The following is a 14,226-nucleotide window of genomic DNA, read 5'->3' as shown; positions in this document are numbered from 1 at the left end:
TTTCCTTTCCTTTCCTTTCCTTTCCTTTCCTTTCCTTTCCTTTCCTTTCCTTTCCTTTCCTTTCCTTTCCTTTCCTTTCCTTTCCTTTTTTTTCCCCTAACCTGAAAATATTTTTTTTCTTTTCAAAGGATGCTATAATTTAGAATGATTTTAGAGTTTTATAATGACACAATAAACTATTTATAGAGCATAATGACACTGAGAAATAAGTACTCAATATTCAGCATTATCTGTGTATACACGGTAGCAAATATTTACTACCACGTTTGCTTCCAAGTTTCATTGTATATCTGGAAGCTTGATAATAACAGTTCATATTTTCTTACCAAACTGATAATGTGTTATTAATTCAGATAAAAAAAAAAAAAAAGAAAAAAAAAAAGAGGTAGCCTACCAGATTCCTCTGTTTTGTCCCAGGTTTGAAATTTTATGAGAACCAGACTACACATTCCTCTGCTGTTAGACAGTATTATTTTCAGAGATGCTAACCTGTTAGTGATTAGCCCAGACTGGTGTCTTGGATGCTTGTGGTATCAGAAAGCCCTTCCCTGAGGACTTCTCTGGTCCAAAGAGAATTTCCACATTTGAGCTTGAAAAAGATGGTCTGAACCTGTGTATATTCGCAACTAAGGGTCAAATCCCATGAGTCCATGAGAATTTTGCTGGAGTAAAGATTGCAGGATCTGATACATAAGGATTTATTTGTTTCTTGTACAGATGTTTAAGTCATTTAAAAGTATATGATCCAGTGTTCAAAGAATTAGCTGCCTAACAGATCTTTTTGCTTCTAACCCCAGTTAATTCATTGTCGCTGCTTATTGGTGTCTTTATAGTTAATTCATCCTAAATGAGGATGCCTAAATGGCAAATTAAGGAAAACTCAGGCATCCAGTGAAATGATTATCAGGAAAATAAATTACAAAATATCACAGGCTGTACGCTGCCCAAAAGGTCATTTTAGATTTATTTGTAGAAAGTAACTATCATCTTTATGTTATTACCATCGGTAGCGCCAGGAGACAATTTGTTTATTATATTTATATGTTACTCTATGCAAGATTCTGCTCAATGATCCTGATCATTACGTCTGCATGTTCAATTGCTTTTACTATAAATGTGTATTTTCTAGACACTCATCTATGAACTTTCAATCAGTGCTTGCCTTTGCATTCTGCTACTTCATAGAATCATAGAATCATAGAATGCCGAAGGTTGGAAGGGACCTCAGAGGTCATCGAGTCCAACCCCCCTGCTCACACAGGGTCACCTAGAGCACGTGGCACAGAGCTGCATCCAAGCGGGTTTTAAAGATCTCCAAAGGAGACTCCACAGCCTCTCTGGGCAGCTTGTTCCAGTGCTTTGTCACCCTCACAGTGAAGAAATGCTTCCTTAAGTTCCTGTGGAACTTCCGATGCTTCAGTTTGAAGCCATTTCCTCTAGTCCTATCACTGTCCACCACTGAAAAGAGGCCGCCCCCCTCCTCCTCACTGCCTCCCTTGAGGTATTTATCCACGCTGATCAGGTCCCCCTTCAGCCTCCTCTTCTCCAGGCTGAACAGGCCCAGCTCTCTCAGCCTTTGCTCATATGGCAGATGTTCYAGGCCTCTGATCATCCTGGTAGCCCTGCGCTGGACTCTCTCCAGCAGCTCCACATCCCTCTTGTACTGGGGAGCCCAGAACTGGACGCAGTACTCCAGATGTGGCCTCACCAGGGCTGAGTGGAGGGGGATGATCACCTCCCTCGACCTGCTGGAGACGCTCTTCTTAATGTATCCCAGGATCCCGTTGGCCTTCTTGGCCACCAGGGCACACTGCTGCCTCATGGTCAACTTGTCGTCCACCATGACACCCAGGTCCCTCTCTGCGGGACTGCTCTCCAGCAGGTACTGTGTCCAGGGGTACTGGTGTCCAGGGTTATTCCTCCCCAAGTGCAGGACCCTGCACTTGCCCTTGTTGAACCTCATGAGGTTTCTCACCGCCCAGTCCTCCAGTCTGTCCAGGTCCCTCTGGATGGCAGCAGAGCCCTCAGGGCTATCAGCTACTCCACCCAGTTTGGTATCGTCGGCAAACTTGCTGAGGGAGCACTCCAGCCCTTCATCCAGGTCGTTAATGAATAAGTTGAACAGGACCGGACCGAGAACTGACCCCTGGGGGACACCACTAAGTACAGGCCTCCAGCTGGACTCTGCACCATTGACAACCACTCTCTGCACCCTGCCATCGAGCCAATTCCTAATCCACCTCCCCGTCCACACATCTATCCCACACCTTTGGAGCTTGCCCAGGAGGATGCTGTGAGGKACAGTGTCAAAAGCCTTGCTCAAGTCCAGATAGATGACATCCACCGCTCTGCCCTCATCTATCCAGCTAGATATTCCTTCGTAGAAGGTGATCAGGTTAGTCAAGCAGGATTTCCCCTTGGTGAATCCATGCTGGCTACTCCTGAGCACCTTCTTCTCCTCCATGTGTCTGGAGAGAGCAGCCAGGATGAGCTGCTCCATCACTTTCCCAGGGATGGAGGTGAGGCTCACCGGCCTGTAGTTACTCGGGTCCTCCTTCTTGCCTTTTTTGAAGACTGGAGTGATGTTGGCTTTCTTCCAGTCCTCCGGCACCTCCCCCGTTTTCCAGGACCTTCCAAAGATGATGGCGAGCGGCTCGGCTAGGACATCTGCCAGTTCCCGCAACACTCTGGGGTGCATCTGGGGTACTTCAGCTGCTTATTTTGACTCCAGAAGTGTAACAGGCCAAATGGTCAGGCTTAACACATTAATTGATATATCAGGCCGTGTTGCATGTTTTAACATTGATTTTGTGTCTGTGTTGCATGCATGTCTATACTCGTACCTCTTTTCTGTGTACGTGTGTTAATGTGCACAAGCACACTGGCATAAGCCAATCACACTGGAACTTCCCCATGGGTTACCTGCTGCTGTTTTTTGCTATGCACTCTTCTACTTCCTATTGTTTTCACATAAATTCAGTATCTGCGAAGACATTTGTATGTTCCTCCCTATGTATGTTTGTGAAACATGTGTCAGTCTCCTCTACAAATCTCATGACTAAGACAAGGCTACAGTAAACTGTACTTTATATTTGTTCATATTAGATATTTTTAACTTTGTATTTTGTTTGTACGTAAATAAAAGCTACTTCTGTGCTCAAAACTCTATTTCTTCTGATGAGCACCTTCAATCCCAACTCTACCTAGTACTTAAGGAAAAAGTTCTGACCTTGCAGCAAGCAGCATTTATTAAAGGGGAAGACTGGCATGAGCTACAAAGTCAAAAAAAGCCAGGCCAACCCTGTATATTTAGTATCCTTGGAAAGCCTGGCGACAGGAAAGAAATGATCTTCCTTTCTCAGCGGCATTTCAGTGTTCAGGCCCTCCTTCAAAACCCAAGCAGGCAGGAGTGACTTTATCCCGGCTTGAAAAAACAATACAAAATAAAACAAAATTTGTGTAGACAGAGACACCTAAAAAAAAAAAAAAAAAAAAGAAAGAAAGAAAAAAAGAGGAGAAAGGGTGATTTTTCCTAGCAAGCCAATAGCAAGTTTTATTTAACAATGAAAAACCCAGGTGCTAATTTGGAAGGTTAAAAAGCACCAGAATTTAGTTTCTTTCCCCCATTCACCTGTTTGTTGGAGATGGAAACAGAATCCCTTCTGATGCCTGTTTTTTTCCCTTCCCTCAGAAATGTTATTTTTCATATATTTGGTATAGCCCAAGTAAAACATTTCACTGTCGTGCTGTATGTCTTTCGTAAGCAGTCATATGAAATGCGATCATATTTTTTCTCCCAGTCACCTCAGAGGAAGACGACAAAACACAGTAATGCCCTTTGCTTCTTGCTTAAGGACCAGAGGGGACAGAAGCTGAATTTCTAAATAGGGCAGAGTTTAGTTTTACTTACTGCTTTGCAGAGCACTTGTTAGTAGAGCAGAACATTACAGTGAACATAGTTGAAGATTGAACATTTGTTGAAACACGTCTGAGGCATTTTTTACATGTTGCTTGAGGGATGAATTAATTTACATGATGTTTTACTTTTTAAATAAAACAATTTATTATAAAAATCAAAATGTCAAATCTAAAGACTCTTATCTGTGAGCTCTCATAAATTATTTCCTTGAAACTTTTTTGGAGCAGGGCTACTCACATATTCTTCCCTCAAGCTTATATTACACAAAAAATAAGTAACAAGCTATTGTAAGTGTAATGGTAATTAACCATGAAAAAAACCAGAGTTGTTTTGAATTTGGCTGATTTTTACTTTAGATAAATGTGTCTTTTTGATCAGAATTTTTATATCTTCATCACTTCATGCCATACATTGTCTTTTTATCTTTTTCTTTTCTCCATTTTTTAATCTCACTTACCTGTGGAGGCCACTGGAAAGACGGGCTCCCAGGTATGATGAGCCTCTTGGGTTCTCAGAGTTTCTTGGCAGCAGCAGAACAGTGATGGCTGTTTGCAAACTGGTGAGGTTCTGGTGATGAGGCGTTAAATAAAATGATCTGTCCCCAGGCCAACTAGTTGGTTCATTGCCAAACAGTAATTCAGTACAATTAAGTATCAAAGTTTGGATTATTCCATTATTCCAAGAGATCTGACTCAAGCCACCTGGAAGAGCAGAGAGCTCAACAGGGGAAGAATGATCAGGGCATTTATTTTCACTGGGGTATTCTAATTACACTGGGGTTTGTTTGAACGTATGGGATTTGGCTGGCCATACATTTAAAATTAGCATTTCAATTTTCAATTTCAGCTGTATTTTCCTTCCAAAACTGAACATTGAGGAAGAGAGGAAATGAAAGTAGGAAGAAACCAGCTTGATTTTTGAGTCTACTACTGCTGTTCTTGATAGTCTTACTAAACTAGACTTCATGGTACTTTTTTGCTTTTCTTTATAGATTGTTGTGTCCGTTGCTCCTGTTCATACTTTTAAGCTATCATGGCAACAAAGTTAGATATTTGGCAATTTATTTAGCAGATAATTTTTTATTGTTTCATTTGTAACTCAGGATAGAGAATGTCTCTTCTTGTGTTCCACTACTGCTCTCAACTTTATTTCCATAGCTTTGCAAGTTAATAGTTTTTCATTTGCTGAAAGAACATTGAATCCTGGCAGGTGGAATTTTACTAGGATATGACTTCTCTAGCCATAAGCACAGTAGCACTGTAAAACATACATTTAAAGCAAAGTCTTTTTCAAGTTATGTAAATAGAGGAAATGGCCAAACATGATAGGTATTTGGATGTTTTGCAGCTTAGCCACAGCTAATCAGACAGAAAATCACACCTAATGTACATAAAGAAATGTTTTAAATCTTATTCAGGCATAATAACTGAAAACGCCTTTTGTTACTATAGCATACCTTGAGCAAGACTCATTTTTAGGTACTTTAAGGCATGTGAAAGGGAGCAAGGAGTTTGCACTATTTCTTCAGAAAACTAAGAATTAGAGAACACCATAATATCTTAGCAATCTCCACATATACAACATATCTGGAACTCAAAGCATGTAAGAAATATTAAATGTTTGTCTTCTGAAGACACAAATAAATTACAGGCTTTATTGATGGAGAAACTGAGTCACAAGACTGTCAAATTGTTCTGTTTTACAGCTGAATCATTGCTGAAAATAGCAATCAAGTCCCCTCAGTCACATTTTCCAGCTGCAACAACTTCAGTTGTTCTCTGTAAAATTCACTGAACTATCTCTCATTTTGAGAAGGATGAAAATATATGGGATAAGGAGAAGTCATTCTAGTTGCTCTTGGGATTGCTCAAATACCTGTGGATGTCAAATCTCCCTCAGGGCAAAAATCAAAGAAGGGCACAACCAGGAAAATAAAGTCTTATAAAGACTTGGAATGTTAAAAGAAATGCAAAAACAGAATGAGTTAATACTAGCCAAAAGGAACCAGGGAAAATAAAAATAGCTTTTCAAATATATTGGAGGCAAGAAAGAAAGAAAAAAAAAAGAAAAAAAAAATAAATAATGGAGTGAAAAAGCAACCTCAATAATAAATGAAGAGGGTGACAAAATGAAAGACGATTCTGAAATGGCTGATGCACTGAGCTACTTTCAAAATCAGTCTTTGACAAGAAAAATAAAAGGAGTAAGGACATAATAGAACAAGTAATTAAGACCTTTTCAAAATAGTTGTTGATAAAAAAAGAGTAAGGCAATACTCAGAAAAAAATGGAATAAATGCAAATCAGCAGGTCTGGATGATAAGCAGTGTGTGGTCTTAAGAGACATAGATAACGAATTTACATAATCACTAGTAATTATTTTTGAAAAGTAATGTACAATTGAAGAATTATCATAGGATTGGGAAAAAGCAAATCTAAAACCAATCTTTAATAAAAGAAAAAAAGTAATTCTGTTAATTACAGCAGAGCTTCCTGTTGTTGTTTATAATGCCTAGTGGTGGGATAGACACTTTGTTAAAGCCATAAGAAACCATTCTTACCCCAGTATGATTTAACTTAAGGCTTAGTTACCTAAGGCCCTAACTCAGGACTTTGTTGAAGATGGCCTAAAAATAAAGGTGTATGACGAATGAGAACACTAGGAAAACAGGTTCTTGATGGTTCATTTTCTATATGCACATATCTTCATGGTTACATAAAGATTTGTGGTCTACTTGAAATAATAACAATGATTAAGAAATAAGATAACAAATCTTATTGCTCTGACACTCAAGTTGTTATCCCGTACTTTCTCTTGTCTCCACTTGCCAAGCCTCAAGGCATTTTCAGGAGGCCAAGAATATCCAGACAGGTGCTACTTTCCGCCTCCCTGTTGCCTGGCCCCCCTCAGATGCCATCCCCCCTCTTGGCATCCCCATAAGGAATATGGGGAGATGCTTCAAAGGGCTCTTGTGACCCCAGTTTGTTCTTGGACCACACTCATGTTTGCAAAGCAGGGAATGAAAAGTGCTACTATAATAGCAGAAGCTTCTCAGCTGAGTGGAAAGTCTTAATATGGTTCTCACTTTTACTCTTCCAACCACCAGGTCCCAAGAGGGCACACCCAGGGGCTTTTATGGGCTTTAGAAGAAAGAGGGATCATGCCATCTAGTGGAATTCCCTCCATTTCTTTTCCATATGTTCTTTGAGAAACATGGAGGAGAGCATGAGCTCTGGAGGTCCAGGCAAGCAGGACTGAAACATGGCAGCACAGTCCCAGAAGGTTTGTGGTAGAATGGTAAAAAACCCACTTAAATGCAGAATATCAGATAGAAATAGCTGGAAACTGTTTGTGATTTAAATATAGAGGGAAGAACTTCTAGTTGTTCGCTTAAATAGAGAGATTGGTAAAGTATTTTGCCTTTTTTTTCCTGGAGGTGAGGCATTGAGGTGGATTGAATACGACCATATTGCCAAGGGATTTTTCTGAGCGGTTACAGCAGTACGAGTTGTATTCTGCAGATGGAGGAAGGTGTCCAGGGGTGTTCTGCAGATGTCAGTGATAGACCCAATTTGTTGATCATCTGATTAAGGAAGGGAAGGTAAACAGACCATTCATTAAATCTGCAGGTCTTACTAGAATTGGGAAGTGTTGCCAACACCAGCGAGGACAGAAAAAGAAGATATAAAAAGAAGTGAGGACAGATTAGAAATATGGACAGGAAATCACAAATGGGATTCGGCCTGGCAAATGGAATCTGATACATCTGCTGAAATAATAATGCGGAACGCAGATATTCAGCAGGAGAAAGATGCTTGTAAAGAACTGATGTTGAAAAAAGGCCTAGGGGTGAGAGTGGACAGCAAATTGGATCTGAGTTTGTAATGTGATATGGCAGCCAACCCCTTCTCCTCCCCAACACTTCTGTTCTTGCTTGCGTCATATCCGAGAACAGAAATGGGAGAGAGCCTTTCTACAGAGCCGAAGACCACAGATATAATACTGCACAGAGCTTTAGGCATGTCATAAAACAATAATAGATATGAATAGGTGTAGTAATTGCAAGCTCCCTCATAGTGAAATGAGACTGGACAATGAATTTTGAAACATATAATAGGAAGTCATTCTGCACGGATGGATGAACGCTGCAAGTCTTTTTCAGCTTTAATTTTCATGTTTCTATACAAGGAAGGTAGAATGAGCAGTAGTTATTGTTTAACCGAGTATCTTGCACATCAAACATGTTAATTTCAGGTTTTTCTGGGTCACATATTTTGTTAACCATGACCTCCTGGCACTGAACTAACTGTATTAAACTGCCCCTATTCAGCCCAAGCGGATCAGTTCATTGCAAGGTGATCTGTAGTAGCATATATTAATTTTCTTCCTTGAGATAAAAGAAGACTATAAAGGAGAAAAGAACAGCGCAAGGCATGGTTATTCTTACCCCTAGTTTTGGATATTTGCAGCTCGAGTGTTTTTCGTGCACTCAGTCAAAAGTCACATCATATGCATACATATATATATGTGCATATATATTTTTGTACATACAAACATACATACACATATATATATACACACTAACTGTATGCCCCCTGTAGATGACAGGTAAAATTTGATAATTTACTCGCAGTTTGTAGAGGTGACCTACCCTTTTACCTAGGTGTGCTCTCCTAGAAGAGAGCTGCCTTTGCAGAGGTAGAATACAGGGAACCTCAGGGTGGTTGGAGCCGCAGCTCCTGCAGTACAGTAAAAAAAAAAAGCTGAAATAGCCCTTCAGTAAGTCCCGCTGTTGCTACAGCTTCTGTGGGTGCTGCAGACCTTTTGATTTCTATCTACTTTTTCCTTCTTTAAGTGATTCTAGGAAGCTAACTGGGCCTGTTTGCCCATGCCCTATTTCTTAAATCCAAAAGCATATTACCTACAGAGATAATACAAGGGTTAGATAAGATCTTTGGCTAGATATGCATATCTCACTTAACCATGTCTTGTTTGGATATTATTCTTTTGGATATTTGGAAAATATTTGGGAATATTTAGATATTATCTATTATAGTTGCTTCTGTTCCACCAATCAGTGTGGTGAATTGACATATTGAGAAGGAAAGTAATATGGAGAAATATGTGGATCAGTAATGTTTATATGCCCCAGCAAACATGGATTTTTAATTATCAATATTACTTTAAAATATTTTTTATTAAAATGAAAGGATCAATTCATTTCTTTTACTTTATAAAGTAAAATTTATATTCTGTATATTCTATATATATTCTGATATTTAATATCAGAAAAGTATCTATTAATATCAGTAGGGGAAATGTATTGGTCTGTTGATCCTCAGTCCGARTATAATCTAATACCGATCACTTTTGCTGTTGTATCACTGTTGTATAACCTGTTCGTTGATCAAGAATGGAAATGGAATTTCATCAGGAAAAAACATCACATCTAGGAGGCTCTACCAGTGTAATCATACTTCTTTTTTYTTAACTTATTTATTCCCTCCAACTTTAGTTGGTCTTATTAGTAGTGTGCTTAAGGTCAAGTATCTTRGTTATATGTTTATATATACAAAGCTAAAATCATGTAAAGGATCAKAAATTTCAAGAAAATAATATCTGTTATTTACAAAGAAAAAGCACTGAACAAAGCTGTATTTGTTTGTTTTTGTTCATAAAAAAGGAAAGAAAAAGGAAAAAAAGAAAAACAAACTGAAACTAATTAAGGATCAGTCAAGAAGAGTTAGGAAAGAAGGGCAAAACCAACAGTAAAAAGCATATGTTCAAATGAATATTTGGAAAAGATATATAAGCTCTTCATTTTTATCATAATACTTGTGTTAAGTTTCTGTTATTCAGTTTATAGAGCTTGAGTCCCACCTCCTTTGCTGAATACACATCTTACTATCTTGTTAAATCAGCCTGTTAAAGACGCTTTTGATTTATTGTGTTCATATAAAGGTTGCCAGTTTTTTAAATATATATGCTAGTGCACACACTCAGCATTAAAGATCAGTAAGCTATCAAAGTTTTCTGTTTTTTGACATGGTTGGAAAGTCTAAAATTGTGCATTTAATTGGGGAAAAAAAAAGTTAAGACCCTTAAAGGGCTACTAACACTGCTAACCTGATGACTTTTTAAAATTAATTTGTTTCTATGTGTATTTATATAGCAGTAAAATGAATTTTGAAGATGTTGTTCAACTGCTAGAGAAAAATAGCAAAAGTAAACTCAGGTTCTGCAGAGCTGGGTGATGTCCTTCCTAGAGGAGGGAGAAAACAGTGTAAATTTATAAAGCGCCCCTTCACAGTTCTGCATATACAGATAACATAATTCACACCAATGGCAGTTGCAGCCTTGCAGACAGGAGGGTGGGAGATGACATCCCTGAAGTTTGGGTTTCTCAATCGCCCACATCAAGGGCAGTTCACCAAGAAGCTGCAAGTAGACACTGCCCAAGTGGGTGACAATGTGATTGTATGTGGCAAGTATGAATTCCGGGCTATGATGAGAGCTGCTTGTCCCTATATATGTATATTTATCCTGCAGACACAAATAGACAGGCAGAATTGTGTTTGGTGTTAGTAAAGGCCTTAACTAAGGTGAGAAAAATGTAAATAACAAGGACTGGTGCAGTTCTACCGTGTCGTGCCAATGGGTGCCACAATCAAATTGCTACAGATAAATTGCCACAAATAAATAGATGTCTGTTTTATAAGAAGTGTCAGTGCAGCTTTATAACATTTTTATAATATTGTTTTTCAGAATTTTACCAAATAGCTGTTGTAATTGCTCTGAGATTATTATTTTTAATGTTACTTTCAGGACACAGGTAGCAGGCAGGCATACAATGTTTGCGGCAACCTGCTCGCTAACAGTGGATTGCCTCTGTGTACTTATCTTAACTCCCTTGAACTGGTTAACATACTTGGTAGTGTTCCTAGCTTTTTAATAGTTTCTATCTTGCTTCTGCCATTTTATGCGAAGTACAGTAAATGGGTGAGAAATTAAGTAAATACCCAAGGGAGGATCAAAATAATTTATACTACGCCACAGACATTTCAAGTCTTTCAGTCTCTGAGCAACCACTTGCTGAGCTGAGTAGCTCAAAATGGTAAAGTATACTCCATAAATCAGAAATCCAAGTCAGGGTTTCTGAAAAACATTATTTTGCCAATGTTTTTATTAAAAACAGTACCAAAAATGTAGTTTAACATTGGCCTTCTACAGGCTTCAAGGAATTTGGGGATTTTGATAAAACAAACTTCTTTTAAATGAACAAGCCATGTATTTAGAAAGACAGATAGTTGTCATGCTTTCTAAGAAATAATAATGGTAGTTATGCAAAATACTTTGTACAAAACCAGGAATTAAACACGTCTGAAAATACTTGATGATTAAACTGCGATGTGTTTCTCTTAGAGTAATATACATTAATTCTGTAGGCATGTGAAGTTGGTGATCTTCAGAGGCATAAAATGGACAATTCCTGGAAATCAAACTCTTTTATTTATCTGTGGAGTGGATATATAACATATTGCTCTATGATATTGTATTTCAAACTGAGCCTCGAGGCTGTTATCTCTAGGAATGAGGGAGATGCTGCATTCTCCATATTTCAATCTCTGATGAAGCAGCAAATTAGTGCCAGCTGAGGTGTTAGATTTTTATGATGTGAACACATCTGGTAGAAACAAAGTCTACAAATTGGCCTTTAGTTGGACCAGTGGATAACAATTATTCCTGATTTTTGTTTGTTTGTTTTGTTTGTTTTTTGGTAAGTGGCAGCCAGTAAGATTTACTGTCATTAACAAACGAAGATACTGTGATTTGAATGCCAGCTTGTTTGCATGTATTTATTTGATTGATAGAAAGCATGAAATACCAGCCTAAAATTACAGGTTAGCATGGAAATTATGTTTATTCTGCTTAGTTTTTGCAGTGCATCTGTTAATAACTAGCAATGCAGCTACAAGTATATAAAAGGAAGGGTATGAAATGGCAAAATCAGGGATGTGATTTTGCCAATGTTGAAAATGAAAAAAAAAATCTAGAATTTTAAAATGCTCTGTGGTTCTAATAGTAATGCTGCTTTCATTACTACTGTACCTCAAATCAGCAGAGGGAAAAGCTTCTGAAGTAAAGATTACCCATAGGATTTGTAAATCAGATTGATGGAAGTAATTGGTAAACTGCTTAATCAAGCCTTGCTTGGAGGTGAATAAGGACTGCGGGATAGAAAATGTAGGCTGTATAAGTAACCCAACAAGTCAGTGGAGTTCCTTTTTTCTGAAAGAAACAAAGATAGCAGTAATTAATGACCCTGACTCTGTGCCAAAAAAGCTTTCTTCTGACAACTCCAACTTAATTAAAACTTAAGACATTTCAATGGCCTCAGAAAGCCCCTGATGGGGTGAACTCTTGCAAACTCGTGAGAAAATTTTGTAAATTAAAGGAAAAGATGTGTGTTACCACTGGTTCCATGACTCTAATCCCTGGCAGTCAAAGAATCTATTTAGCCAAAGCCTTTTCTTTTAACTGGCTCACACCTGCAGGCTTACTGGCACTTCCTCTGTACCCGAGAAGGCAGTTTTTGTGTTTTACGGAAGATCAGATAATAGGAGTCTTGCTGTTACTTTTGTTTTTGTGCATTGTTCATTAGGCTGTGAGTGTTGCAGGCACACTTGATATGCTTGGCTAGCTTGGGGGGAGAGCCCTAGCCTGAATGCTTGAGGTGGTGCAACATTAGCCAGGATGGGCTGGCCAAAAAAAAATGAAAAAAAAAAAGTGGGCTTAACGCAAAAGTGCCCCAAATTAAAACTCACAGCTGATGAGGCAAGCTGAATGGCAGAGCCTGCTATTCTTCACACATCCGAGTTGCAAGGAACAATATTTTGCACCGGACAGTGCTGGGTCTAGACAAAAGGAAATGAGGCATTCAGATTCTCCTTGCTCCTTTTTATGGACACAGTTTGTGTTCATTTTGAACCAACTGGTGTGAGAATCCCTGCCAGGTATGCTGCATGGAAAGGGAAGCTCTGCTGGAGTTGCAAGGAAGCACACTTCTCTGTGAGTTGACCTGTCTGCTTTTATTAATAAACACGAGATTAAATTCTGAAATTCTGGAAATAACATTGGCTGCATACTAATTGGTCTAAAGGGTTGCTTGATTTACATAAGAAAAAAAAAAAAAAAGTTTAATTTCATCTGCTCTTCCAGAATGCTTTTGTGTATTATCTGGTAGAAATCTTAACGTTCTCTGTTCCCTTTTCTGTGGCCTTTGGCAAATCTGTAGATCTGAAACGCTAGAGAAGGTAATATTCTGGATTGCCTTTTCTCTCTTGGATGTTACTGAAGGATGGACCGTTTGAATGGCAAAGGAAAGCTTTGCTGTATAGGCCAATGCTTGGGAATATCCTTTAGATATAGACAGTGGAGGAAAGGATGTGGAGCTCAAGGTACTAGTGAATCTTCTCCTTTGAACTTCCTGAAGAATCTTGATGGGCCTAATCATGCTCTTTATTTTCACAGGTGATGATCCACTACATTACAGGTGCTGGCATTGATATTTATTGCAGTTTAGGGTAGAGCAGGGGAAAATATAGTGACAAACTCGTGCTTGTGTGTGGATTGGCATTTAATTCACAACATCAAGCTGACACAAAAGAAAAGGGGAGGAGAACAAAAAAAAAAAAGGAGCCTGTAGGAGTTTACAAAAATACACTCTATGTGTCATGTCTCCATAGCGCTGGAAAGATTCACCTACCAGTTTGTTAGTAACCACTTTCAGATGTTAAAGTAGAGGTGGGGAAGACCAAGGGGGAACAAGAGGGAGAGGAAAGTAGAAATCAACATGTTTGATCCTATACAGAAACTATTGTCTGCAGGAATTTCAGGATACCAACCATAATCTAACTAATCTTAGGCCAAATAAATACCACCTGTACCATTTGATATCCAAAGGCAAAAGCAGCCCACTGCAAAGAGGTCGAAAGACTCCAAGAGTCGTACGGAGCTCTCAGCAGTGAAGTGATTGTTTTTGCAGGACGTTGCCATTCTTATTTTTGGAATATATTTGTTGTGCCTGTGAAATAGAACTACCTAAGTTAACTGAAATATGTTTTTAAAAAATAAACTACTGTAACAGAATATGTTTGGGAGTTGTAAAAGTTTTCCATTGAAAAAAATCAGAATTTAAGAGGATCCTGTTACATGCTGTGGGCAGAAATCAGAGTCAGCAATGCTTGTGAAAAGATTTTTTTTTTTTTTTAACAAAAATTTGTTGCGGGTCACAGTAAATGGTTTTT

At 38.6% G+C, this 14,226-nt stretch overlaps 1 protein-coding gene across 1 annotated transcript in view; it reads left to right on the top strand.

Moving 5' to 3' along the window:
• ZFHX4 (zinc finger homeobox 4) overlaps positions 1–14,226 on the top strand; it is a 126,617-nt gene that overhangs the window by 37,421 nt on the left and 74,970 nt on the right. The gene's annotated exons all lie outside the window — the stretch shown is intronic.

This window comes from Nothoprocta perdicaria, unplaced genomic scaffold, assembly GCF_003342845.1.
Source record: "Nothoprocta perdicaria isolate Ctin4 unplaced genomic scaffold, notPer1 scaffold_198, whole genome shotgun sequence".
In the NCBI taxonomy this organism is placed as follows: domain Eukaryota; kingdom Metazoa; phylum Chordata; class Aves; order Tinamiformes; family Tinamidae; genus Nothoprocta; species Nothoprocta perdicaria.
The sequence above is the reverse complement of the archived record's forward strand: the minus strand, read 5'-3'. Positions and strand labels throughout refer to the sequence as shown.